The following is a 26,713-nucleotide window of genomic DNA, read 5'->3' as shown; positions in this document are numbered from 1 at the left end:
CCTAAAATGTATTGAAATTCTACGTGACCCCCTGGCCGATCTCCCACGTCCTCTGCGCCTGCTGTGAAGTTTCGGCTGGTACAAGTCAGTTTCTTTGTACACAAGGCTGATCAATATTTCACTAGCTGACTATCTGCCGCTGAGATATAATGTAAAAAGATGATTTTTTCAGGTCAACTAATACGGGAGAAAAATTCAGCTGCCAATTAAAAAGTGACGGATTCCTCATATCACGGTCAATATAAGAGTTGTACCTGTCATACAGTGTCAGCCGTCTCTGTGATTAATAGATGATTTAATCTGCCTTGTACTAACTGAAAATCAATACCTGTCAGTAGTAGCAGGAATTACATTCTGACTGTAGCAATCCTCTTCTGAGACACGTTAGAAATGTACTAAAGCTTAAAAAAATAGCATTTGAAAGCAACAAAATCAGGTAACACAACATTAAGGACCTGTACTTCAGAAGTAAGGCCCTGTGCTCTCTTCTGCACATTCCCAGTGTCTTACCAATAGAAAAATTGCAGACTTGTCAGTGGGAGCTGGGAGCCTAACATATAACACTATGCCTGACGTACTGTATTACTGTAGGTGACAAGACAGGACTGTACAGGAGCAAACTGTGGAGACAGGACTGTACAGGAGCCAACTGTGGCAATGGGACTGTAAATGAGCAAACTGTGGAGACAGGACTGTACAGGAGCAAACTGTGGAGACAGGACTGTACAGGAGCCAACTGTGGCAATGGGACTGTAAATGAGCAAACTGTGGAGACAGGACTGTACAGGAGCAAACTGTGGAGACAGGACTGTACAGGAGCAAACTGTGGCAATGGGACTGTAAGTGAGCAAACTGTGGAGACAGGACTGTACAGGAGCAAACTGTGGCAATGGGACTGTAAGTGAGCAAACTGTGGAGACAGGACTGTACAGGAGCAAACTGTGGAGACAGGACTGTACAGGAGCAAACTGTGGAGACAGGACTGTACAGGAGCAAACTGTGGAGACAGGACTGTACAGGAGCAAACTGTGGAGACAGGACTGTACAGGAGCAAACTGTGGCAATGGGACTGTAAGTGAGCAAACTGTGGAGACAGGACTGTACAGGAGCAAACTGTGGCAATGGGACTGTAAGTGAGCAAACTGTGGAGACAGGACTGTACAGGAGCAAACTGTGGAGACAGGACTGTACAGGAGCAAACTGTGGAGACAGGACTGTACAGGAGCAAACTGTGGAGACAGGACTGTACAGGAGCAAACTGTGGAGACAGGACTGTACAGGAGCAAACTGTGGCAATGGGACTGTAAGTGAGCAAACTGTGGAGACAGGACTGTACAGGAGCAAACTGTGGAGACAGGACTGTACAGGAGCACACTGTGGAGACAGGACTGTACAGGAGCACACTGTGGAGACAGGACTGTACAGGAACACACTGTGGAGACAGGACTGTACAGGAGCACACTGTGGAGACAGAACTGTACAGGAGCACACTGTGGAGACAGGACTGTACAGGAGCACACTGTGGAGACAGGACTGTACAGGAGCAAACTGTGGAGACAGGACTGTACAGGAGCAAACTGTAGAGACAGGACTGTACAGGAGCAAACTGTAAAGACAGGACTGTACAGGAGCAAACTGTGGAGACAGGACTGTACAGGAGCAAACTGTGGAGACAGGACTGTACAGGAGCAAACTGTGGAGACAGGACTGTACAGGAGCAAACTGTGGAGACAGGACTGTATAGGAGGTAAGTAAGACAACTGGACTGTAAAGGAGCAAACTGAGGCGATAAGACTGTAAAGATGCAAACTAAGATGTTAGGACTGTACAGGGGCAAATTAAGGCTAAGGGACTGTACAGGGCCAAACTAAGGCAACAAACTGAGGTGATGATACTAAATAAGAGCAAACTGAGGCGACGGCACTCAGCAGGAGCAAACTGTGGTGACGGGACTGTACAGCAGCAAAATGAGACAATGGGACTAAAAGAGCAAACTGAGGAGTTGATGGTACTGTACAGGAGCAAACTAAGAAGACAGGACTCTGCAGGAGCAAACTGAGTTTATGAGACCGTACAGGATCAAAGTGAGGTGATGGGACTGTACAGGAGCAAACTGAAGAGACAGGACTCTGCAAAAGCAAACTGAGGCGATGGGACTGTACAGGAGCAAACTGAGGAGACAGGACTCTGCAAGAGCAAACTGAGGTGATGGCACTGTTGATGAGACTGTAAAGGATCAAAGTGAGGTGTTGGGACTGTACAGAAGCAAAGTTAAGCGATAGGACTGTACAGGAGCAAACCGAGGTGATGAGACTGTACAGGAGTAAATTCAGCATAGAATATGCTTTGAATTTTAAGTTTTGACTAGAATTATAGTCTAAATATAACTTAATGTTGTTGCTTTGAACTGTAGAATTAAAAATATTAAAGGCACATTAATACCTGATCATAGATAACGTTCTTTATTATATACATCCGCTCGTGGCACCCTGCCCCCCGGCCCAGCCCGCCACTGCGCGGCTCGCTGCAAAGAAGGCGCGTTGCTCAGTGAGAAGAACGAACTAACGACAGAAGTACAGACAAGGATTAAGATAGACTATTTGGCTTCGCTGTCATGTTTTAGTCTATTATACGTAACAGCAGATCCTGATAATGAAATTATTCCATTTTTAATTATTTTACTATAATAGTATTATTTGTATAGCGCTTTCCTCCAAAAGGACTCAAGGGGCTTATGTTACATTAGTCTCATTAGAAAGAATACAATGTACATGATCACGCATAGTAATGTCATATCTGCTAACAATTCTGAGACCTAAGATAGTTCCATTATGTGCAGTACGAGGAATCGCAGAATGACGGATTATGCTCAGCTTTGTGCAAGATATTGTTTCCCCAAGCGATGTAAAGCTACTAGCCGCAGTGCTCGCGCCCGGTAGTGATGGCTATAGCTTGTTATTTATACCAAACCACTCACTATAACTATTTTCATGAGACGTTACATATACAGACATGTTTCCAGGTATTATTGGCAATTTATCAGAACTGATTACAAACTCCAGCCTCACACCTTCCCCCATTGCCAGCTTGTCTATAATACAGTACAACAGTTCTGAGATTTAAGAGTGAAAAAAATTTACATTTTTATTAACTTTGGCAATTATAGACTTACCGTGATTATCCGGTCACAAGCTGCAGATATTAGAGGACAGGGGCCATAAAGCAGGATCATCGTATTTGACCGCAGGGAAATCAGTACTACAACATAACAGCATGTGGATGATAAACTACAACTGTCCTGGGGAATGAATGACGTTCCGCAGTGTCATTTTCAGAGATACACAGGGAGGAACAAGGGGTACAGGACAACTGGTTACAGAGTCAGCGGTACAAGGAACACAGGGAGGAACAAGGCCTGGCAACAAGGGGGGACTAGGGGCACAGCTGTATTAGGCCCTGTTGTTCCAGGGGGCCCCACAGATCAACTAGATCTAACCATTGCCTGCACTCCTGCAGTGATCAGCAGGGATCAGGGAATGGGATTTTTCCAGGGGGCCGCTGTAGCTACTTTACTGCACAGTTTACGGCAAAGTTTTTTCTAGGTTATTGCGGCACGGCGCACGTGACGTCACACAGCGACGCACCGCTGAAATAGAGCAGAGGAGCCACAGTGGCCAGCCAGAAGAAGGTAAGTGTGTGGGCTGGAAGGCCACTGTGAGGGATAAAGAGAGAGTGTGGGTACTGGAGGGCCATAGTGGGGGCTGGAGAGACACTGTTGAGGCTGGAGAAAGATCTGGGGGGCTGGAGAAACACTGTGGGGGCTGGATGGACACTTTGGGGGCTGGAGAGACAGAGGAGGAACAAGGGGTACAGGAACAGGACAATCGGTTACCGAGTCAGAGGTACAAGGATCACAGAGGAGGAACAAGGGGTACAGGAACAGGACAATCGGTTACAGAGTCAGAGGTACAAGGATCACAGAGGAGGAACAAGGGGTACTGTAACAGGACAATCAGTTACAGAGTCAGAGGTACCAGGATCACAGAGGAGGAACAAGGGGTACAGGAAGTTGGAACAGGACAATCGGTTACAGAGTCAGACGTACAAGGATCACAGAGGAGGAACAAGGGGTACAGGAACAGGACAATCGGTTACAGAGTCAGAGGTACAAGGATCACAGAAGAGAAACAAGGGGTACAGGAACAGGACAATCGGTTACAGAGTCAGAGGTACAAGGATCACAGAGGAGGAACAAGGGGTACAGGAACAGGACAATCGGTTACAGAGTCAGACGTACAAGGATCACAGAGGAGGAACAAGGGGTACAGGAACAGGACAATCGGTTACAGAGTCAGAGGTACAAGGATCATAGAGGAGGAACAAGGGGTACAGTAACAGGACAATCGGTTACAGAGTCAGGGGTACAAGGATCACAGAGGAGGAACAAGGGGTACAGGAACAGGACAATCAGTTACAGAGTCAGAGGTACATGGATCACAGAGGGATACAGTAACAGGACAATCGGTTACAGAGTCAGAGGTACAAGAATCACAGAGGAGGAACAAGGTACAGTAACAGGACAATCGGTTACAGAGTCAGAGGTACAAGGATCACAGAGGAGGAACAAGGGTTACAGGAACAGGACAATCGGTTACAGAGTCAGAGGTACAAGGATCACAGAGGAGGAACAAGGGGTACAGGAACAGGACAATCGGTTACAGAGTCAGAGGTACAAGGATCACAGAGGAGGAACAAGGGGTACAGTAACAGGACAATCGGTTACAGAGTCAGAGGTACAAGGATCACAGAGGAGGAACAAGGGGTACAGGAGCAGGACAATCGGTTACAGAGTCAGAGGTACAAGGATCACAGAGGAGGAACAAGGATTACAGGAACAGGACAATCAGTTACAGAGTCAGAGGTACAAGGATCACAGAGGAGGAACAAGGTACAGTAACAGGACAATCGGTTACAGAGTCAGAGGTACAAGGATCATAGAGGAGGAACAAGGAGTACAGTAACAGGACAATCGGTTACAGAGTCAGAGGTACAAGGATCATAGAGGAGGAACAAGGGGTACAGGAACAGGACAATCAGGTACAGAGTCAGAGGTACAAGGATCACAGAGGAGGAACAAGGATTACAGGAACAGGACAATCAGTTACAGAGTCAGAGTTACAAGGATCACAGAGGAGGAACAAGGGGTACAGGAACAGGACAATCAGGTACAGAGTCAGAGGTACAAGGATCACAGAGGAGGAACAAGGGGTACAGTAACAGGACAATCGGTTACAGAGTCAGAGGTACAAGGATCACAGAGGAGGAACAAGGGGTACAGGAACAGGACAATCGGTTACAGAGTCAGAGGTACAAGGATCACAGAGGAGGAACAAGGTACAGTAACAGGACAATCGGTTACAGAGTCAGAGGTACAAGGATCAATTAGATGTTCAAACTTTTCTGCTTCTTGCTGGAATAATTTTCTTTCCTGAGAGAAATATACTGTAAATATATTTATGTATATATAGTAGAAGAACTGGCTAGGCCAGTTTCATTTAATCTTGAAAAATGCTGATTTGTCAACAACTGTAGTAGGCTGGTTAGCATTGCTGACTTGCTTGGCTGGGATCATAGGATCGCCTAGTGGTAATGCCAGCCCGGCAGACATTTATTTTTTATCATCTCACAGTGGTGAACTTTATATTGTTATCACTTATTTTGTAACTCGCACAGTTTAATGTTTTGTATTTTCAGCTGTAACACATAGGCTGTCACACTTATTGTAACGCTCAGATAACATGGGCAGCAGACGGGAGACCTGGGAGTGGTTGCAGGTAAGTAACGGCTGCAGCTACTGAATCCCCAGCACTGCTTTCCTCGGGTGGGCTACGGTCCACTTAGCGCATCGGCCACAATGTTCTTGCTGCTGCACTGTAGCGGTTTAAAGCTCCGCAGGCTCCTGACTCTAGGAGACAGAATACATTTGCTCTGCGTTAAATAATTGAAAGCTGTTGCTGGAGAAAAGCCGTCTGTCGTGTCAATCACTATTTGGCTGGGATTTGCAGCCGGACAGGCTTTGAAGAGCAGGGATTGTTTTCTTATCGCTGCTGAGATAGGGACGGAGCATCCTGGGCCGGGTCCACAGAGGAATCAGTATCTAGCAATGTCTTATCTGTCTACCATTTATTGTCCGCAAAACAAATACATTTAGTAAGGTCCAATCACATCATGTTATTACTGCAAGAATACAAAGATAGTCATGTGTATTATACACAAACTATAAGATGTGCTATTATTATTAATATTAAGTTATATATACAGGACCTGACTCAGAGCTATACGCACCTTTGAACGCAGCTGCTGGGCAATAATACGCTAATGTTGCAGGAGGCGTCTTCTGTGATCCGCTGCTGCATCCGAGGAACGCAGCTTTGGATCACTGTGAGCGGCCGTCGGAGTAACCCGCATGGCGGTAGGTGGTTTCACACGGCTGAAGCCAGTGATACCGCGTACAAGGACGCAGCCACTGGCTTCAGCACACCCAGAAAACGTGGGGACGACAAGCTAACCGTTTTCTGTGACGCTGCCTGGCGACACCCCCACCCTGCAGCCCGCCCCCCCAAATGGTCACAGCCTATCAATTAGGCTGCAGCATCTGGGCACTGCGAGCATGCTGGCAGGTGATCCGCACGTGCGCAGTACAGATTTTATATGCGCAGATCTTCAAGGGGAAGACACCTCTGCCCAAATAGTCTTATATTCTACAATGAGTGCGATACAAGGGGTGAGGTCCTGCTTGCTATAATCTAAGGAGAGAAAAAAGGAGGGGGGGGGATATTACCAATAATGATAACTGCTGGCAAACTGCAAAATCTGTGGACCCGCAATCTAACTGTAGTGTGCGCAGGCAGCGCAGTGCAGGGACCTCGGAAACAGCGCTCTACATCAAATTGCTCCTAATCGTTCTACATACTGAGCAATTAATGCCCCCACACACGGAACGATGTAGGCAACGATACGATCTCGTTAACGATTTTACTTGAAATCCTGAACACTCCCGGACAAACGATATTGTGCATACACGTGGAACGATTGTTCAAACGATATAGATGGGTCTTAAACGACTGCAAATCGTTAACGATATATCGTTTGGTGGCAAACAACCTCACAATGCATCTACTGGAATTTAAATAAAGACTGCTACTATCTAGAGGGTATATAAAGCAGGCACCATTTTACCTCTGTGCAGGGAATCAGTATGAAATACGGCCGGCAGCGCCTGGCCGACAAAAGCAGAGCTCCCGGCAGCGGAAGCCCGACAGCCCTGGAAATCCCGATCGTTGCTAAGGTAAGTATAAACTAACCTAACCCCCTAACCCTCCTTAGGGGTGCCTAACCCTAACCTCCCCCCCAAGTGCCTAACCCTAATTCCCCCCTCCCCGCTGCCTAAACCTAATCCCTCAGGGGGGGGTGCCTAACCCTAACTCTCCCTCCCCCTAGCCTAACCCTAACCCTCCCCGGAGGGTGCCTAACCCTAAGTCCCCGCCCGGGTGCCCTAAACCTAACCCTCCCCCCCATGGCGGTCCGCTCATGGCGCCCCGCGTCGTGGTAATGACAGGCGTCTAGATATAGACGCCGGTCATTTATCCCACGTCAGGATAAAGCAGTTGGGAAGCCGGCAGCCGGCTTCCCGATTGTATACCCTGTGCAGTTGTACTCTGTGACTAGTGAGGCTTGGTGTATACCTGCTGAACGCTGTACATTGCTAATGCAATGCTTTGTTTTTGGCTTGCCTTAACAAAGTGTGTCTATCCTGCATTCTATCCTGCATTCTATTCTGCATTCTATCCTGTATTGTATTCTGCATTCTGTCCTGTATTGTATTCTGCATTCTATCCTGTATTGTATTCTGCATTCTATCCTGCATTCTGTCCTGTATTGTATTCTGCATTCTATCCTGTATTCTATCCTGCATTCTATCCTGTATTCTATCCTGCATTCTATTCTGCATTCTATCATGCATTCTATCCTGCATTCTATTCTGTATTCTATCCTGCATTCTGTCCTGTATTGTATTCTGCATTCTATCCTGTATTCTATCCTGCATTCTATTCTGCATTCTATCATGCATTCTATCCTGCATTCTATCCTGTATTGTATTCTGCATTCTATCCTGTATTGTATTCTGCATCCTGTCCTGTATTGTATTCTGCATTCTATCCTGTATTGTATTCTGCATTCTATTCTGTATTCTATCCTGTATTGTATTCTGCATTCTATCCTGTATTGTATTCTGCATTCTATCCTGTATTGTATTCTGCATTCTATTCTGTATTCTGTCCTGTATTGTATTCTGCATTCTATTCTGTATTCTATCCTGCATTCTGTCCTGTATTGTATTCTGCATTCTATCCTGTATTGTATTCTGCATTCTGTCCTGTATTGTATTCTGCATTCTATCCTGCATTCTATTCTGTATTCTATTCTGCATTCTATCCTGTATTCTATCCTGTATTGTATTCTGCATTCTATCCTGTATTGTATTCTGTATTCTATCCTGTAATCTATCCTGCATTCTGTCCTGTATTGTATTCTGCATTCTATCCTGTATTGTATTCTGCATTCTGTCCTGTATTGTATTCTGCATTCTATTCTGTATTCTATTCTGCATTATATTCTGCATTCTATCCTGTATTCTATCCTGTATTGTATTCTGCATTCTATCCTGGATTCTATTATGTATTCTATCCTGTATTGTATTCTGCATTCTGTCCTGTATTATATTCTGCATTCTATCCTGTATTGTATTCTGCATTCTATCCTGCATTCTGTCCTGTATTGTATTCTGCATTCTATCCTGTATTGTATTCTGCATTGTATCCTGCATTCTGTCCTGGATTCTATTATGCATTCTATCCTGTATTGTATTCTGCATTCTATTCTGCATTCTATCCTGTATTCTGTCCTGCATTCTATTCTGCATTCTATCCTGCATTCTGTCCTGTATTGTATTCTGCATTCTATCCTGTATTGTATTCTGCATTCTATCCTGTATTCTATCCTGCATTCTATCCTGTATTCTATCCTGCATTCTGTCCTGTATTGTATTCTGCATTATGGCCCTCATTCAGAGCCACTCGCAAACAGCAGTACGCTCGTTGTGTTCCGATGTTGACTAACCACGCATGCGTCGGTGTTACACTGCGCATGTGCGTACGGCAGATTGCGAGCTTTTTTTCTGTCGTTCCTAAAATAGCGTACAGGAAGTGACATGTCAAATGTGACTGACAGAACAGGGCATTTTTGGGTGTTGACGGGGGTGGAGATGGAAAAACGCAGGCGTGGCGAGGCGTTTTTGGGGCATACATACATTAGCAGATGCGAACGTCAAATGTGTTCGGACCGTCACATACGTCACTGGAACATCCTCTTTCCCTTCAAAATGCTCGCACAGTTTAGGGTCTGGATTACTCGACCACATTGGCGATGGCCTTCTCCTCCGTCCCGGGACTCCACGATGTTGCAGCGATTAATCGCGGGTGGTCACAAAAGCAATTAGTGTTGTATTGAAAACCGGCTTGGTATGTGTTTGGAAAGCAGTTTATTGGGATAGCACAAAACCGTACGCAGGTGGAAATCATACCTGCTAATGTCAGGATTACACAATCAATTGGCGTACATTTTTTTGGGTTTTTTTTGGCCTCAATTTGTTGTTTATGGCCTATTGTGACAATAATGTCATCATGTTTTAATTAGCTCCCCTTTTTATTTTTAATGTGCAATTTGCATCGTTATGTGATTTTTTAAACGTTCCTTCAAGAGGCCTTTTTTTTAGACAAATGAAATGGTTTTTGGTGTCCTTTTTTGCCTTTAGGGCCAGGATTAAATGTAACCCATTTGTACAATAATGTCACAATACAATGTCAGATTTTTTTCATAAATTTATTGTTTAAACACAAACCAATTGGCATAATATTTTTTTTTAATTTTTCTGCCAAAGATACTTTTTATCAAAAATAAATAATCAATAACTGATAACATAAACGTACAAAAATAACTTAAAAACATTTCACAAGAAAGGAGAGGGAAGTTTTGACCAGAAAGGAATATGAGCCAAGCACAGAAGGAGTGTGGGAAAAGTCGCCATTGCTGTCACCGTTTTTTCGCCCGTTTGGATGGGGGAGGGTGGGCGCCAGACCGGGTCCGGGATGCCATCGGGCTGGCCTGTCCAGAGGCAGATGTTGTGGCCTCTGGACTAGGCACAGGGCTAGGCACATTTGGAGGATTGGCTGATGTTGTGCCAGAGGTGGAGGATCCTGAAGTTCCGGCAGGAAGGGAGGTCGGCTCCACCATGTGCTGGCGAACGAGCTGCTCCAGGGCATCGGCGATGCGGATGTTGGCCCTGGTATTTTCCGCCAGGGCCTGACCAATGGTCACGTTGGCCGCAGCATTTTGCTCCAGGGCCTCAGCCACCCGTATCAGACTGGCGTCCATCCTCTGCAGAATCTCCGTATGGAAATCCGATTTGAAATTGAGTTCTGTGAGGAGGCCCACTGCCTGCGAGGGGGCACGCCCTGGACTGGCTTCTGCAGGGTCCTCAGCCGGATGTACTGGTTCCTCCCCTGCAGAGCCAGCAGAAATTCTGCGGCCAAGGCTTCCCTCTGGAGCAGACTCTGCCTGTGTCTCTGTTGGAAAAATGAGAAAAGACTCACATTAGAATCTACATATTGGCACAATAGCATTTCAGAGTTGGTGACATCACAATACTTACCTGGGCCAACATGAGAAGCCGCAAAGTCTGGCATGTCCGTATCCATGTTGGACACGCCAAACACCTCCACAGGCTGCACACACCCCTGTGCCAGCTCTTCTAAATCCGTCAACTCCAATGACACAGGGGTGGGACCCCCACCTGTCCCCCTTGCATGCCTAGCCCTGTCCGCGAGTTTTTGCTTTAGGCGATATTTGAAGTCGCCCCATCTGTGGGGAAAAATGGAAGCCATTATCCTTTGGTTTAAAATGGGGTTTGTTTTTAGGGGGGGCAAGGGTTTACTTACCGCCGTTTGACATCCCGGGCTAGACGGACATAATCACCCACTCTATTGACAGCAACGGCTACCTCTTCCCACATTCTCCACTTCTGGCTTAGACTCATATTCCTGTCTGCCTGTGGCAGGATGTCCGCACACTTCTGGATCAAAACCTCCATCTCCTTTCTTGTGAAATGTGGCTGCCTTTTTTTTTTGCCCGCTTTGGCCGGAATACTGGGCCCAGCAGCCTCTTCCATGTCATCCTCCTCACCTATTTGTGTAAATTTACAGAATTCACAAAATCACAACTTGCCTAATCTTAGGTTTCAAATTAATCGTTGATAGAAAATGCATGAAAGACTTACCGCCTGACTCTTGGGCATTTTTTCCCTGGTCTGTCACCATGTCTGAGGTCCAAACAAGAAATACACCAGAATTTGAATGTGTTTTCGTGACGTATTTATACATGCGTCCTTATTTTGCGGCCGCATCATTGATTGTGCGGCCCTATGATCCCTCCTTAATTTGTGCGGGAAACGAAACACTATTTATGGCTTGGTGTGTCTCAAGTCGAGGTGGCGTTTTTGGATTGTTGGAGGTTATCTTGGCTGGAGTTTATTGATTGCGTAGAAAGGAGTTGGAGGTTGGAGAATCGTTTGTTGGTTAGATTTGCGTTTTTTTTTCCGTTATCTTTGTTGGTTTATATTTTTGGGACCTCGTTTGTTGATTTGGTAAGTTTTGTGAAGTCTAACTTTTGTTCAATTGTTGTTTCATTGTGTTTCGTATATTTTGTAATTTTTGGATACCTAATTTATTCTATTTTAGATTTTGTTTATTTTCGACCCCAAAGACCTTTTGAATTTGCATCTTAGATATTTGCTCTTGGTAAGTCCATTTTTTATCTTGTATTAGCGAACTAATTAGCGCATTTTTAGTAGTTACTCTTGTGACTTGTATTAGCGAACTAATTCGCACATTTTTAGTAGTTACTCTTGTGACTTGTATTAGCGAACTAATTAGCACATTTTTAGTAGTTACTCTTGTGACTTGTATTAGCGAACTAATTAGCACATTTTTAGTAGTTACTCTTGTGACTTGTATTAGCGAACTAATTAGCGCATTTTAAGCAGCTTAATAATCATTCTAACTTTTTGATGGTTTAGCTTTCGCTTTTTGAGCCAACATTTCGACCCGTTTTGATGTACTGTGTTAAATGTCGCTTTGCGGTTTTGCTAAATGGGTGTTTGGCATATTTGAACTTTGGTCTAGCACAAAATGTATCCACAAAAATGCACAGAGTGAAATGTGTCAAGTAATTTTGTTGTTTATTTTCAGTTTGGACGTATCATGACAATACCCCGGCATGTAAGCAGCAATGGATGGTATCATCAAGCTAAGTTGTTTTAATATAGTTTTGGGGTGGGTCAAAAGCCTTACTTTGAAATTTTTGAATTTCAGGTTGATCTGGGGAGGATTGCTCTGGCCATGCTCCCGGAAGCCGACCAACCTCAATCTCATCCCAGGCGTAGGCATCGTAGGCATGCAAGGCCCCAGATATTTCGAACACGTGTCACCCTTTTTGGAATGCCCGATGATGAGGTTTTAAGACGCTACCGTCTACCTCCCAAAATCATCATAGACACTCTCTCATTAATAGAAAGTGATCTTGAGCGGCAAATTGACAGTCCAACAGCAATACCACCACTGACGCAATTTATGGCGGTGTTACATTTCTGTGCCTCAGGATCGTTTCAAACAACGGTGGGAATAGTGGCGGGCATCTCCCAATCCTCCTTTTCCCAGATCCTGAGGGCAGTGATGGAGGCACTTTTCAAGCACCTCCATCATTTTATTCAAATGCCTTTGGATATGGGTGCCCTTAGTGTGGCCAAGGCCAATTTTTACCAAATAGCTGGCTTCCCACACATCATAGGGGTTGTGGATGGTACTCACATACCACTTCAGCCTCCAGCACGGCTGGAGGCAATATTTAGAAACAGGAAACACTATCACTCCCTGAATGTAATGGTGGTATGTGATGCCTCCCTCCAGATCCTGTCCCTGAATGCTAAGTTACCAGGAAGTGCACATGACTCCTTCGTCATCCGGCAATCAGGGATATGGCAGAAATTAACCAACCTACAAGCTGGTGATGCGTGGCTTCTGGGTAAGTGGAGACCTTTAGTACATAACAATGTTAAGCTTGATACACAGTGTTCCTGATGTTGTCTCTTATTTTTCACAGGAGACAGTGGATACCCTTGCATGTCCTGGCTGCTCACTCCTTATTTGGCTCCCACACCAGGCCCACAAAGTGAGTATAATTCCACACTTACAGCCACCAGGCAAGTGGTGGAGCGCTGTATCAGCCTTTTAAAAGGCCGATTCAGATGCCTCCACCGCTCTGGTGGCGAGCTCATGTATTTGCCAGATATGGTGTCGAAAATTGTGGTCCTGTGTGGGATATTTCACAACATCGCCATAAGGAGTGGTGTCCCAATGCAGCCAGAGGATGCCTTACCTGAGGATGGCCCCCCCGAGGTTGGTCGGAGGTCAGTATGTGGGGGGGCCATACGCGATGATGTGGTGGCCAGATTTTTTAGGTAAGTTTGACCCAAACTACAGTGTTTATACCTAATGTGTTTGTGTTTGTTTGCGAACATCTAATTTTTATTTTTTTTTTCACCATCTTCTGTTTGTTCACATAATCTTTGCCACTCCAACGCTCACTACTTCCTGCTACCCTTACCAAACCTGGATCTGGTGATTTTGTCCATATATTCTGGAACCCATATCGCAACGCCATGTTTGTGGAATCATGTTGGCATGGTCCTTCGTCAACCAGTTCTTGATTGTTTTTTTTAATTAAATATTTTATTTGTATGTGTTGTATTTGAGATTATCACTGTTTTTTTTTTTGGGGACTGACCACTTTGATTTCTCATTTATGTTGTGAATAAATGTTTGGAGAGTGAAATGGTCTTCCTTTTTTTGGACGTTAACAGCAAGTGTAACCAGGTTAACACACCTTACAATTGACTAAGGGGTAATCCAGTACTGACACCAGTTGATGTAAACTGAAATATGTTTGCAGGTTCCCAACCCACACCAAAAGGAAGCCTGTCCAAACCTTTGGATTTTGAAGATTGGCCTAAGCAGCTTGCGCACCAAGTAGGAACCTGTAAAATGGCGAAATATCTAATTGACACTACACCCAAAAAGGGAAATGACATTGTTACTGTTATGTGTTTCTTGTGGCTGTTTAACATACAAATACAAAATACAATCTAACTTTTAAAAAAGGGAAATCCTTGCAGGAACAGTCTACTTATGTCAGGGAAAACTATTTGTGTTTTTGAAAAAAAGAATGAGCCAGAACGTATATTAGAACTACAAAATTTATTTACAAAACGAACATCAACAAAAAAAACTACTGGCGAAGGATGCCAGACAGCCGGTCAAGGGCCACAAGAATGCCAATGACATGTTGGCGCATCTGGCCAACACACTCGTCCACCTCTTGTCGACGCCTCTGTTCCTCTGTGGGTGAGAAAAGTGTGTGGATTAATAAAACAATAGGGAATCCACATTAAAAAAACAAAAACACAACGAAATCACTCCTAAACCGAAAAAAGAAAAACCAAAACAAAAAGGGGGTGCTGGCAAAAATACAAGGCCTATGTACAAATTCACACAGGTGTGATATGTGTATGTTGAAATCAGCAGGAAGAGGTAAAGGCAAACTGCTAAATCACCAAAAGTAAACCAAACAAGCACGAATAAAGGCACGACACATGATTACATACAAACAGTTTGTGGTTAAAAAAAATTAGAAAGAAAAACATACCGGGAGCCAAAACGGGAGCTCCGGAAGTCCCTCCATGTTCCTCCTCGGAGGAGCCTTCATTCCCCAAAGAACGGGGAGGGGTAATGATGGACTCCGGGGAGGGGGTAATTGGAAGAGGGGTGGGTGGAGGAGAGGGGGAAGTGGGACGGAGGGGAAGGAGGCCCGACAGTTCCGGGAGAGGGTCTGGGAAGGCTGGGGAGGAGTGGGGTATAGGGGAAATATTTGGGGTGGAGTGTTGGCTGGGGGTTGGGGATAGTGGCCGGGAACGCCGTCTGGCCGGACGGTGACGGCGTAGTCTTGGCTGTCCTCCTAAAATATGTCAAACAAATTGAGGTTAGTTTCTGGGCAAATCCGGGGCCCAAATAAAAAAAAAAAAACCAGCAACAAAAAACATGCAAAAAGGAGTAGAATGAAAAAAACAGAAATAGAGGGAAAACAAGCACACGCTGATATGAGGACAAATAATTAATAGGACAGACAGGAAAACATGCACACGCAGATATGAGGACAAATAATTAATAGGACAGACAGGAAAACATGCACACGCAGATATGAGGACAAATAATTAATAGGACAGACAGGAAAACATGCACACGCAGTTTGCCCCACAAACACAAACATGAAAACCACAATACATAACACTTACTTTCAAGGATCTGCATGCGAAAGCATGCCAGCAAGCGGGGCGTTCGCCGTTGCAGGTCTGACCACCTGCGCTCAAGCTGCCCGATGTTGCGGAGTGAACCCAACGACCGCAGGCGGGACCGTGCCTCCGCATACGCGGAGCGCTTCTGCCGGTTGGTGATGGGTGGAGGCTGGCTGGTGATCCGCCTATCCATCACCTCCGTAAGCACCAGCAGCTCGCGCCTGGTGAATGCGGAGGCTCTCATGATGGCAATGGAGTTTTTCATACAAAACATTTTTGATAAAGTGTGGCAAAAATTTCTGATTGGCTAATGTATTTTGGAAATTAACAGGAGCAATTTTATTGGTTAGTGTATGAGTCATGTGGTCAACAGGGCCAGAAATCTCTGGAGAGTTATGATATGCTTGATGCAGTGACATGCGTTTGCAAATTTAAATAAAGAAATGAACCCCGGAAAATATGCGGGGATCCACAGCAATAGAACAATTGTTTAATTGTGGTTCACATGTTTTTTGAACAATAAAAGCGAATGTTCCATCCGTACGTATTCTGCGGGTAAACACAAACACGGACAAGAGTAAAGTTTCTTGCATTGTGTTGAAAAAAAAAAAACAATTAAGCTAATTGATACATTGATTGGCATGATACGATTGAGGGAGGTAGGCAGAATAAAGGAGCAGGTAATCGACATCTGACAAGGCCACTTCCGGTTTCACTTGTGCGTGCGTTCCCTTCAAGCAATTTCGGGGATGTACGCTCGCTATTTCGCACGCTCGTTAGTTAGAGGAGGGGTCGCCTGAGTTTAGGGAGGAATTTTAGATGCGAACGAAAATACGAGCGAGCCATTGAATTTAAATAATTTTGTACGTACGCCTAACGTACGTGCGCCCGCTTGCGAGTGGGTTTGAATGAGGGCCTATATCCTGTATTGTATTCTGCATTTTATCCTGTATTGTATTCTGCATTTTATCCTGTATTGTATTCTGCATTCTATCCTGTATTGTATTCTATCCTGCATTCTGTCCTGTATTGTATCCTGCATTCTATCCTGTATTGTATCCTGCATTCTATCCTGTATTCTATTCTGCATTCTATTCTGCATTCTATTCTGTATTCTATCCTGCATTCTATCCTGTATTCTATTCTATCCTGTATTGTATTCTGCATTCTATCCTGTATTGTATTCTGCATTATATCCTGTATTCTATCCTGTATTGTATTCTGCATTCTATCCTGTATTGTATTCTGCATTCTATCCTGTATTGTATTCTGCATTCTGTCCTGTATTGTATTCTGCATTCTATCCTGTATTGTATTCTGCATTCTATTCTATCCTGCATTCTATCCTGTATTGTATTCTGCATTCTATCCTGTATTATATTCTGCATTCTATCCTGTATTGTATTCTGAATTCTATCCTGCATTCTGTCCTGTATTGTATTCTGCATTCTATCCTGCATTCTGTCCTGTATTGTATTCTACATTCTATCCTGTATTGTATTCTGCATTCTATCCTGCATTCTGTCCTGGATTGTATTCTGCATTTTATCCTGAATTGTATTCTGCATTTTATCCTGTATTGTATTCTGCATTCTATCCTGTATTGTATTCTATCCTGCATTCTGTCCTGTATTGTATCCTGCATTCTATCCTGTATTGTATTCTGCATTCTATTCTGCATTCTATCCTGTATTGTATTCTGCATTCTATCCTGTATTGTATTCTGTATTCTATCCTGTATTGTATTCTGCATTCTATCCTGTATTGTATTCTGCATTCTATCCTGTATTCTATCCTGTATTGTATTCTGCATTCTATCCTGTATTGTATTCTGCATTCTATCCTGTATTGTATTCTGCATTCTGTCCTGTATTGTATTCTGCATTCTATCCTGTATTGTATTCTGCATTCTATTCTATTCTGTATTTTATTCTGCATTCTATCCTGTATTGTATTCTGAATTCTATCCTGCATTCTGTCCTGTATTGTATTCTGCATTCTATCCTGCATTCTGTCCTGTATTGTATTCTGCATTCTATCCTGTATTCTATTCTGCATTCTATTCTGCATTCTATCCTGTATTCTATTCTGCATTCTATCCTGCATTCTATCCTGCATTCTATCCTGTATTCTATTCTGCATTCTATCCTGCATTCTATTCTGCATTCTATCCTGCATTCTATCCTGGATTGTATTCTGCATTCTGTCCTGGATTGTATTCTGCATTTTATCCTGAATTGTATTCTGCATTTTATCCTGTATTGTATTCTGCATTCTATCCTGTATTGTATTCTATCCTGCATTCTGTCCTGTATTGTATCCTGCATTCTATCCTGTATTGTATTCTGCATTCTATCCTGTATTGTATTCTGCATTCTATCCTGTATTCTATCCTGTATTGTATTCTGCATTCTGTCCTGTATTGTATTCTGCATTCTATCCTGTATTGTATTCTGCATTCTATTCTATTCTGTATTTTATTCTGCATTCTATCCTGTATTATATCCTGTATTGTATTCTGAATTCTATCCTGCATTCTGTCCTGTATTGTATTCTGCATTCTATCCTGTATTGTATTCTGCATTCTATCCTGCATTCTGTCCTGAATAATATTCTGCATTCTATCCTGTATTGTATTCTGCATTCTATCCTGTATTGTATTCTGCATTATATCCTGTATTCTATCCTGTATTGTATTCTGCATTCTATCCTGTATTGTATTCTGCATTCTATCCTGTATTGTATTCTGCATTCTGTCCTGTATTGTATTCTGCATTCTATCCTGTATTGTATTCTGCATTCTATTCTATTCTGTATTTTATTCTGCATTCTATCCTTTATTATATTCTGCATTCTATCCTGTATTGTATTCTGAATTCTATCCTGCATTCTGTCCTGTATTGTATTCTGCATTCTATTCTGCCTTCTATCCTGCATTCTGTCCTGGATTATATTCTGCATTCTATCCTGTATTGTATTCTGCATTCTATCCTGCATTCTATTCTGCATTCTATCCTGTATTCTATTTTGCATTCTATCCTGTATTCTATTCTGCATTCTATCCTGTATTCTATCCTGCATTCTGTCCTGTATTGTATTCTGCATTCTATCCTGTATTGTATTCTGCATTCTATCCTGCATTCTGTCCTGTATTGTATCCTGCATTCTGTCCTGTATTGTATTCTGCATTCTGTCCTGTATTGTATTCTGCATTCTATCCTGTATTGTATTCTGCATTCTGTCCTGGATTGTATTCTGCATTTTATCCTGAATTGTATTCTGCATTTTATCCTGTATTGTATTCTATCCTGCATTCTGTCCTGTATTGTATTCTGCATTCTATCCTGTATTGTATTCTGCATTCTGTCCTGTATTGTATTCTGCATTCTATCCTGTATTGTATTCTGCATTCTATTCTATTCTGTATTTTTTTCTGCATTCTATCCTGTATTGTATTCTGCATTCTGTCCTGTATTGTATTCTGCATTCTATCCTGTATTCTATTCTGCATTCTATCCTGTATTCTATTCTGCATTCTGTCCTGGATTATATTCTGCATTCTATCCTGTATTGTATTCTGCATTCTATCCTGCATTCTATCCTGTATTCTATTCTGCATTCTATCCTGTATTCTATCCTGCATTCTGTCATGTATTGTATTCTGCATTCTATCCTGTATTGTATTCTGCATTCTATCCTGCATTCTGTCCTGTATTGTATTCTGCATTCTATCCTGTATTGTATTCTGCATTCTGTCCTGGATTGTATTCTGCATTTTATCCTGTATTGTATTCTGCATTCTATCCTGTATTGTATTCTGTATTCTGTCCTGTATTGTATTCTGCATTCTATCCTGTATTGTATTCTGCATTCTATCCTGTATTGTATTCTGCATTCTATCCTGCATTCTGTCCTGTATTGTATTCTGCATTCTATCCTGTATTGTATTCTATCCTGTATTGTATTCTGCATTCTATCCTGTATTGTATTCTGCATTCTATCCTGTATTGTATTCTGCATTCTACCCTGCATTGTATTCTGCATTCTATCCTGTATTGTATTCTGCATTCTATCCTGTATTGTATTCTGCATTCTACCCTGTATTGTATTCTGCATTCTATCCTGTATTCTATCCTGTATTGTATTATTCATTCTACCCTGTATTGTATTCTGCATTCTATCCTGCATCCTATCCTGCATTCTATCCTGTATTCTATCCTGTATTGTATTCTGCATTCTATCCTGTATTGTATTCTGCATTCTATCCTGTATTATATTCTGCATTCTATCCTGCATTCTGTCCTGTATTGTATTCTGCATTCTATCCTGTATTGTATTCTGCATTCTATTCTGCATTCTGTCCTGTATTGTATTCTGCATTCTATCCTGTATTGTATTCTGCATTCTGTCCTGGATTGTATTCTGCATTCTATCCTGTATTGTATCCTGCATTCTGTCCTGTATTGTATTCTGCATTCTATCCTGTATTGTATTCTGCATTCTATTCTGCATTCTATCCTGTATTGTATTCTGTATTCTATCCTGCATTCTGTCCTGTATTGTATTCTGCATTCTATCCTGCATTCTATCCTGCATTCTATTCTATCCTGTATTGTATTCTGCATTCTATCCTGTATTGTATTCTACATTATATCCTGTATTCTATTCTGCATTCTATCAAGTATTGTATTCTGCATTCTATCCTGTATTGTATTCTGCATTCTGTCCTGTATTGTATTCTGCATTCTATCCTGCATTCTATCCTGTATTCTATTCTATCCTGTATTGTATTCTGCATTCTATCCTGTATTGTATTCTACATTATATCCTGTATTCTATTCTGCATTCTATCAAGTATTGTATTCTGCATTCTATCCTGTATTGTATTCTGCATTCTGTCCTGTATTGTATTCTGCATTCTATCCTGTATTGTATTCTGCATTCTATCCTGTATTGTATTCTGCATTCTATCCTGTATTCTAACCTGTATTGTATTCTGCATTCTATCCTGTATTGTATTCTGCATTCTATCCTGCATTCTATCCTGTATTGTATCCTGCATTCTATCCTGTATTCTATTCTGCATTCTATCCTGTATTGTATTCTGCATTCTATCCTGTATTCTGTCCTGTATTCTATCCTGTATTGTATTCTGCATTCTGTCCTGTATTCTATCCTGTATTGTATTCTGCATTCTATCCTGTATTGTATTCTGCATTCTACCCTGTATTGTATTCTGCATTCTATCCTGTATTCTATCCTGTATTGTATTATTCATTCTACCCTGTATTGTATTCTGCATTCTATCCTGCATCCTATCCTGCATTCTATCCTGTATTGTATTCTGCATTCTATCCTGTATTGTATTCTGCATTCTATCCTGTATTCTATTCTGCATTCTATCCTGCATTCTGTCCTGTATTGTATTCTGCATTCTATCCTGTATTGTATTCTGCATTCTGTCCTGTATTGTGTTCTGCATTCTATCCTGTATTGTATTCTGCATTCTGTCCTGGATTGTATTCTGCATTCTATCCTGTATTGTATTCTGCATTCTGTCCTGTATTGTATTCTGCATTCTATCCTGTATTGTATTCTGCATTCTATCCTGTATTGTATTCTGCATTCTGTCCTGTATTGTATTCTGCATTCTATCCTGTATTGTATTCTGCATTCTATCCTGTATTCTATTCTATCCTGTATTGTATTCTGCATTCTATCCTGTATTGTATTCTACATTATATCCTGTATTCTATTCTGCATTCTATCAAGTATTGTATTCTGCATTCTATCCTGTATTGTATTCTGCATTCTGTCCTGTATTGTATTCTGCATTCTATCCTGTATTGTATCCTGCATTCTATTCTATCCTGTATTGTATTCTGCATTCTATCCTGTATTGTATTCTACATTATATCCTGTATTCTATTCTGCATTCTATCAAGTATTGTATTCTGCATTCTATCCTGTATTGTATTCTGCATTCTGTCCTGTATTGTATTCTGCATTCTATCCTGTATCGTATTCTGCATTCTATCCTGTATTGTATTCTGCATTCTATTCTATTCTGTATTCTATCCTGTATTATATCCTGCATTCTATCCTGTATTGTATTCTGCATTCTATCCTGTATTGTATTCTGCATTCTACCCTGTATTGTATTCTGCATTCTATCCTGTATTGTATCCTGTATTCTATCCTGTATTGTATTCTGCATTCTATCCTGTATTCTATTCTGCATTCTATCCTGTATTGTATTCTGCATTCTATCCTGTATTCTGTCCTGCATTCTGTCCTGTATTCTATCCTGTATTCTATCCTGTATTGTATTCTGCATTCTGTCCTGTATTCTATCCTGTATTGTATTCTGCATTCTATCCTGTATTGTATTCTGCATTCTACCCTGTATTGTATTCTGCATTCTATCCTGTATTCTATCCTGTATTGTATTATTCATTCTACCCTGTATTGTATTCTGCATTCTATCCTGCATCCTATCCTGCATTCTATCCTGTATTCTATCCTGTATTGTATTCTGCATTCTATCCTGTATTGTATTCTGCATTCTATCCTGTATTCTATTCTGCATTCTATCCTGCATTCTGTCCTGTATTGTATTCTGCATTCTATCCTGTATTGTATTCTGCATTCTATTCTGCATTCTGTCCTGTATTGTATTCTGCATTCTATCCTGTATTGTATTCTGCATTCTGTCCTGGATTGTATTCTGCATTCTATCCTGTATTGTATTCTGCATTCTGTCCTGTATTGTATTCTGCATTCTATCCTGTATTGTATTCTGCATTCTATCCTGTATTGTATTCTGCATTCTATTCTGTATTCTATCCTGCATTCTGTCCTGTATTGTATTCTGCATTCTATCCTGTATTGTATTCTGCATTCTATCCTGTATTCTATTCTATCCTGTATTGTATTCTGCATTCTATCCTGTATTGTATTCTACATTATATCCTGTATTCTATTCTGCATTCTATCAAGTATTGTATTCTGCATTCTATCCTGTATTGTATTCTGCATTCTGTCCTGTATTGTATTCTGCATTCTATCCTGTATTGTATCCTGCATTCTATCCTGTATTCTATTCTATCCTGTATTGTATTCTGCATTCTATCCTGTATTGTATTCTACATTATATCCTGTATTCTATTCTGCATTCTATCAAGTATTGCATTCTGCATTCTATCCTGTATTGTATTCTGCATTCTGTCCTGTATTGTATTCTGCATTCTATCCTGTATTGTATTCTGCATTCTATCCTGTATTGTATTCTGCATTCTATTCTATTCTGTATTCTATCCTGCATTCTATCCTGCATTCTATCCTGTATTGTATTCTGCATTCTATCCTGTATTCTATCCTGTATTGTATTCTGCATTCTACCCTGTATTGTATTCTGCATTCTATCCTGTATTGTATTCTGCATTCTATCCTGTATTCTACCCTGTATTGTATTCTGCATTCTATCCTGTATTGTATTCTGCATTCTATCCTGCATTCTATTCTGCATTCTATCCTGTATTGTATTCTGCATTCTATCCTGTATTGTATTCTGCATTCTATCCTGTATTCTGTCCTGTATTGTATTCTGCATTCTATCCTGTATTGTATTCTGCATTCTATCCTGTATTGTATTCTGCATTCTATTCTGTATTCTATCCTGCATTCTGTCCTGTATTGTATTCTGCATTCTATCCTGTATTGTATTCTGCATTCTATCTTGTATTCTATTCTATCCTGTATTGTATTCTGCATTCTATCCTGCATTCTATCCTGTATTCTATTCTGCATTCTATCCTGTATTGTATTCTGCATTCTGTCCTGTATTCTATCCTGTATTCTGTGGTGATGGATTCCTATCACTATACACTGCCGCTAGCCTATGCTGGTATGAAGCTGAGAGGGCTCAGGAAAGGAGGAGGGTGAGGTCCTGCTGGATGAAGGAGTGGCTAATGAGGAGGGACACTCGCTCCCACATGCCGCTGTTGGTGGAGAATAAACCTGATGAATACCGCAACTTCCTGCGCATGGATGACGCCACCTTCCAGGAGTTGCTTGGCCTGGTGATTCCCTACATCCGGAGGGAGAATATTAATATGCGGAGGGCCATCCCTGCTGTGGAGAGGCTCATGGCAACCCTGAGGTTCCTGGCTACAGGAAGGTCACTGAAAGACCTGAAGTTTGGAACAGTCATCTCCCCTCAAGCTTTGGGAAAGATTATTCCTGAGACCTGCAAAGCCATTGTGAATGTGCTGAAGTACCAGTGTTATAAGGTAAGTAAAAACACTACAGTTTTCTTATGCAAGATTTTTTTTTTACTTAAACAAATAATGTACACACTGTGCAACCAACATGGCGGCATTTGTAAAACGATGCAACCAATATGGCTGCATTTGTAAAACGACGCAACCAATATGGCGGCATTTGTAAAACGATGTAATAAACACGGCTGCTCATTTTCCTGTAAAAATGTGCTACATAAAAATAGCAACATGTACCTAAAATTTGCACCATTGTAATAACAATATTAAAAGTGCATTATCAACAAGTTTTCTCAGCCCCAATAGCTAAGCTGCTCTATGACATATGGTGGATCTGACGCTGATTTTAATAGGCCAAGAAACACATTGTGCAAGTCCAGATTGTGGTCCCGGCTTCCAACAATCTGCCCTTACACCATGTGTTTAGTGACCGTGTCCAATCAATGTCATTAGCACCATATACCATAGAGTAGCTATTAGGAAAGATAAAATTTGTTGACAATTGGGGTAGAAAACTTAAATTTTGTGTAGATTTAAAAAAATTTGAAAAATGAGGCGGCTCCTCATCTGCCTCTGACTATGGCTCCCAATGATGTGGGAGGGTGTGTGGCTTGGAGAGTAGGGTATGTGGCTTAGGGAGTAGGGTGTGATGGGGTTGGACCCATCACTGTAGGTGGCTGGGAGGTTAAAGTGTGATGGGGAGGGACCAATCACTTGAACGGGCTGGCCAGTTGCCTGGGCCAGAGGCTTATTAGTAAGCCGGGTGGTAGGGGTCAGATGTTTCGTTTTCCCCCATATAACCATATCGTACAGCAACCTTTCAAAGTGGATCTGCTGATCTGAGTCCATTAGCCGTATAGAACTACCAATATATGTGGCTAAATGGTTGAAATGGTCCGGTGGCTTCTGAAGTGCTTGTTCCACCTGCTGTAGTAATGCAGATGAGTGTGTAGGGTAGCTGGGTGCCTTGCGGCGATATCTCCTTTTGGTGGGTTGTTAAGTCGATTCACCCTCACCTTCCATGACATCAGCAATTTTGGGGTTGTACTGAGGTCCAGGTCTGGTGTAGAAGACTGTTGGAGGGGAGAAAAAAATTGCATAAATATCATGTTATAATTTTTTTTTTCTTCTTTTCTTCTAGTTCCCGTCAATGGTGGAGGAGTGGAAAGCCATCGGTGATGAATTCGATAGGCAATGGAATTTCCCAAACTGCTGGGGAGCCATTGATGGAAAGCATATCCGCATAACCCCACCTGCCAACAGCAGCGCTTATTACTACAACTATAAGGTTTTCTATTATTATTGCTCTCATGGCAGTGGTGAATGCCAACTACGAGTTCATCTTGGTTGATGTCGGATTAAATGGCCGCGCTTCGGATGGTGGATCCTTGAAAAAAACTCTCGAGAGGCTTACAGACGTAACCACGCTCATCTATGCCGCAATGGCATGGATGGCGCGACTAGCGTGCCCGAGTCTATGGCGTGCACATGCATAGGCACACCATAGACTTCAATGGAGTAATCCCAGCCTGGCGATTGCTGCGCTATGCCATGATGTGTGCGCACTTGCGTGTGCATCACGTCTACGATGAGGTTGGCTACATCTGTACCTCCAATACCCTAAAATTGCCGACTGTGGAGGAAATTAAGCATGGCCTAAGCTTTGTGTTTGAGGCTGACGAGGCGTTCTCACTACACGAACACGTAATGAAGCCATACGCAAAGGGGACTGACCAAGCAAAGTGCATCTATAATTACAGGCTTTCAAGGGCATGCCGATTGTGAAGAACGCCTTCTGTATCTTCCACATGCCCATCAGTCTGTGCGTGGACAAAATTGATTGGGTCGTCTTCGCATGCTGTGTCCTGCACAACTTTCTCAGGCGCAAAACCACCCAACAAAGGACATCAGGCGCAGCTATGCCAGACGACCCAGACCAGCCAGAGGAGATAGTCCAATTGTTCTCTGTGTCAGCCCCTGGAGTTCTGGAAACGACGGGGACGGTGCGGGCTAAAGAGGTCAGGGAGCCATACCTGGCCTATTTTAAAGGAGTGGGGGCAGTCCCATAGCAGGAGGACTGTCTCCAATGAACCATTGTGGAGAATTGGGGACTGTTGTAGAATTGTGTACTTTAAAAACATTTGGCATGGTGTGTATGCACTGTGTCTGAACTTACCACATCCAAAGACGATGGTTTACCCACTTCTTCTGTGTCCTTTCCTGCCACGTTCTCCACCAACAGACACTGGGATGGTCTTTCAGGGTCCTGTTCATGGATGAAATGGAGCAAGTCGTAGTACCATAAGGATGTGAGGTAGATGTCCTGTGCCCCTGCTCCAGATGCCCGCAAATCCTGCAACTTTTTATTTATTTTAAATAGACCGTGCAGACATTCTGGATCTTGCTCTGGACCCATTTCGGGCAGGCTTCCTTGTGGTATGGCCTGCTGTATTCCACAAGCTCCTGAAAGGCTGAGGCCTTCTTTTGCTTGTTGCTGTAATTGTGGGACTAGACTTTCCACAGACCCTCGTGGTCATGGTAAATTTCCAAGAAGTCTGTTAGAAATTCCTGCTCAATTTCACTTGCCATATCTCTGATATAAACACTTGCCATATCTCTGTTATATACACTTGCCATATCTCTGATATAAACACTTGCCATATCTCTGTTATATACACTTGCCATATCTCTGTTAAAAAAATGTAAAAAATTTTTTATATACACTTGCTATATTAATGTTTTTACTGTTTTAAAATTTTAAAATGTTGACCTGTTTATAGTTTTTTTATGTTTTTTTCATACATTAAAATTCAATTATTTATGTGTAACTTTTTGCATTGCATTTTTATAAGGTAAAAGAAAAAATAAAGAGAGAAAATACCAGATTCATTCACACAAAGGTCATTGGCCC

The 26,713-nt window shown here is 42.2% G+C and overlaps 1 pseudogene; it reads right to left on the bottom strand.

Moving 5' to 3' along the window:
- Positions 1–23,447: 23,447 nt before the first annotated feature.
- Positions 23,448–26,391, bottom strand: LOC148442492 (uncharacterized; annotated as a pseudogene).
- Positions 26,392–26,713: the final 322 nt, after the last annotated feature.

This window comes from Taudactylus pleione, unplaced genomic scaffold (genome assembly GCF_031769625.1).
Source record: "Taudactylus pleione unplaced genomic scaffold, aTauple2 ptg001494l, whole genome shotgun sequence".
Classification (NCBI taxonomy): Eukaryota; Metazoa; Chordata; class Amphibia; order Anura; family Myobatrachidae; genus Taudactylus; species Taudactylus pleione.
This window is presented reverse-complemented; position numbering and strand designations above follow the sequence as displayed.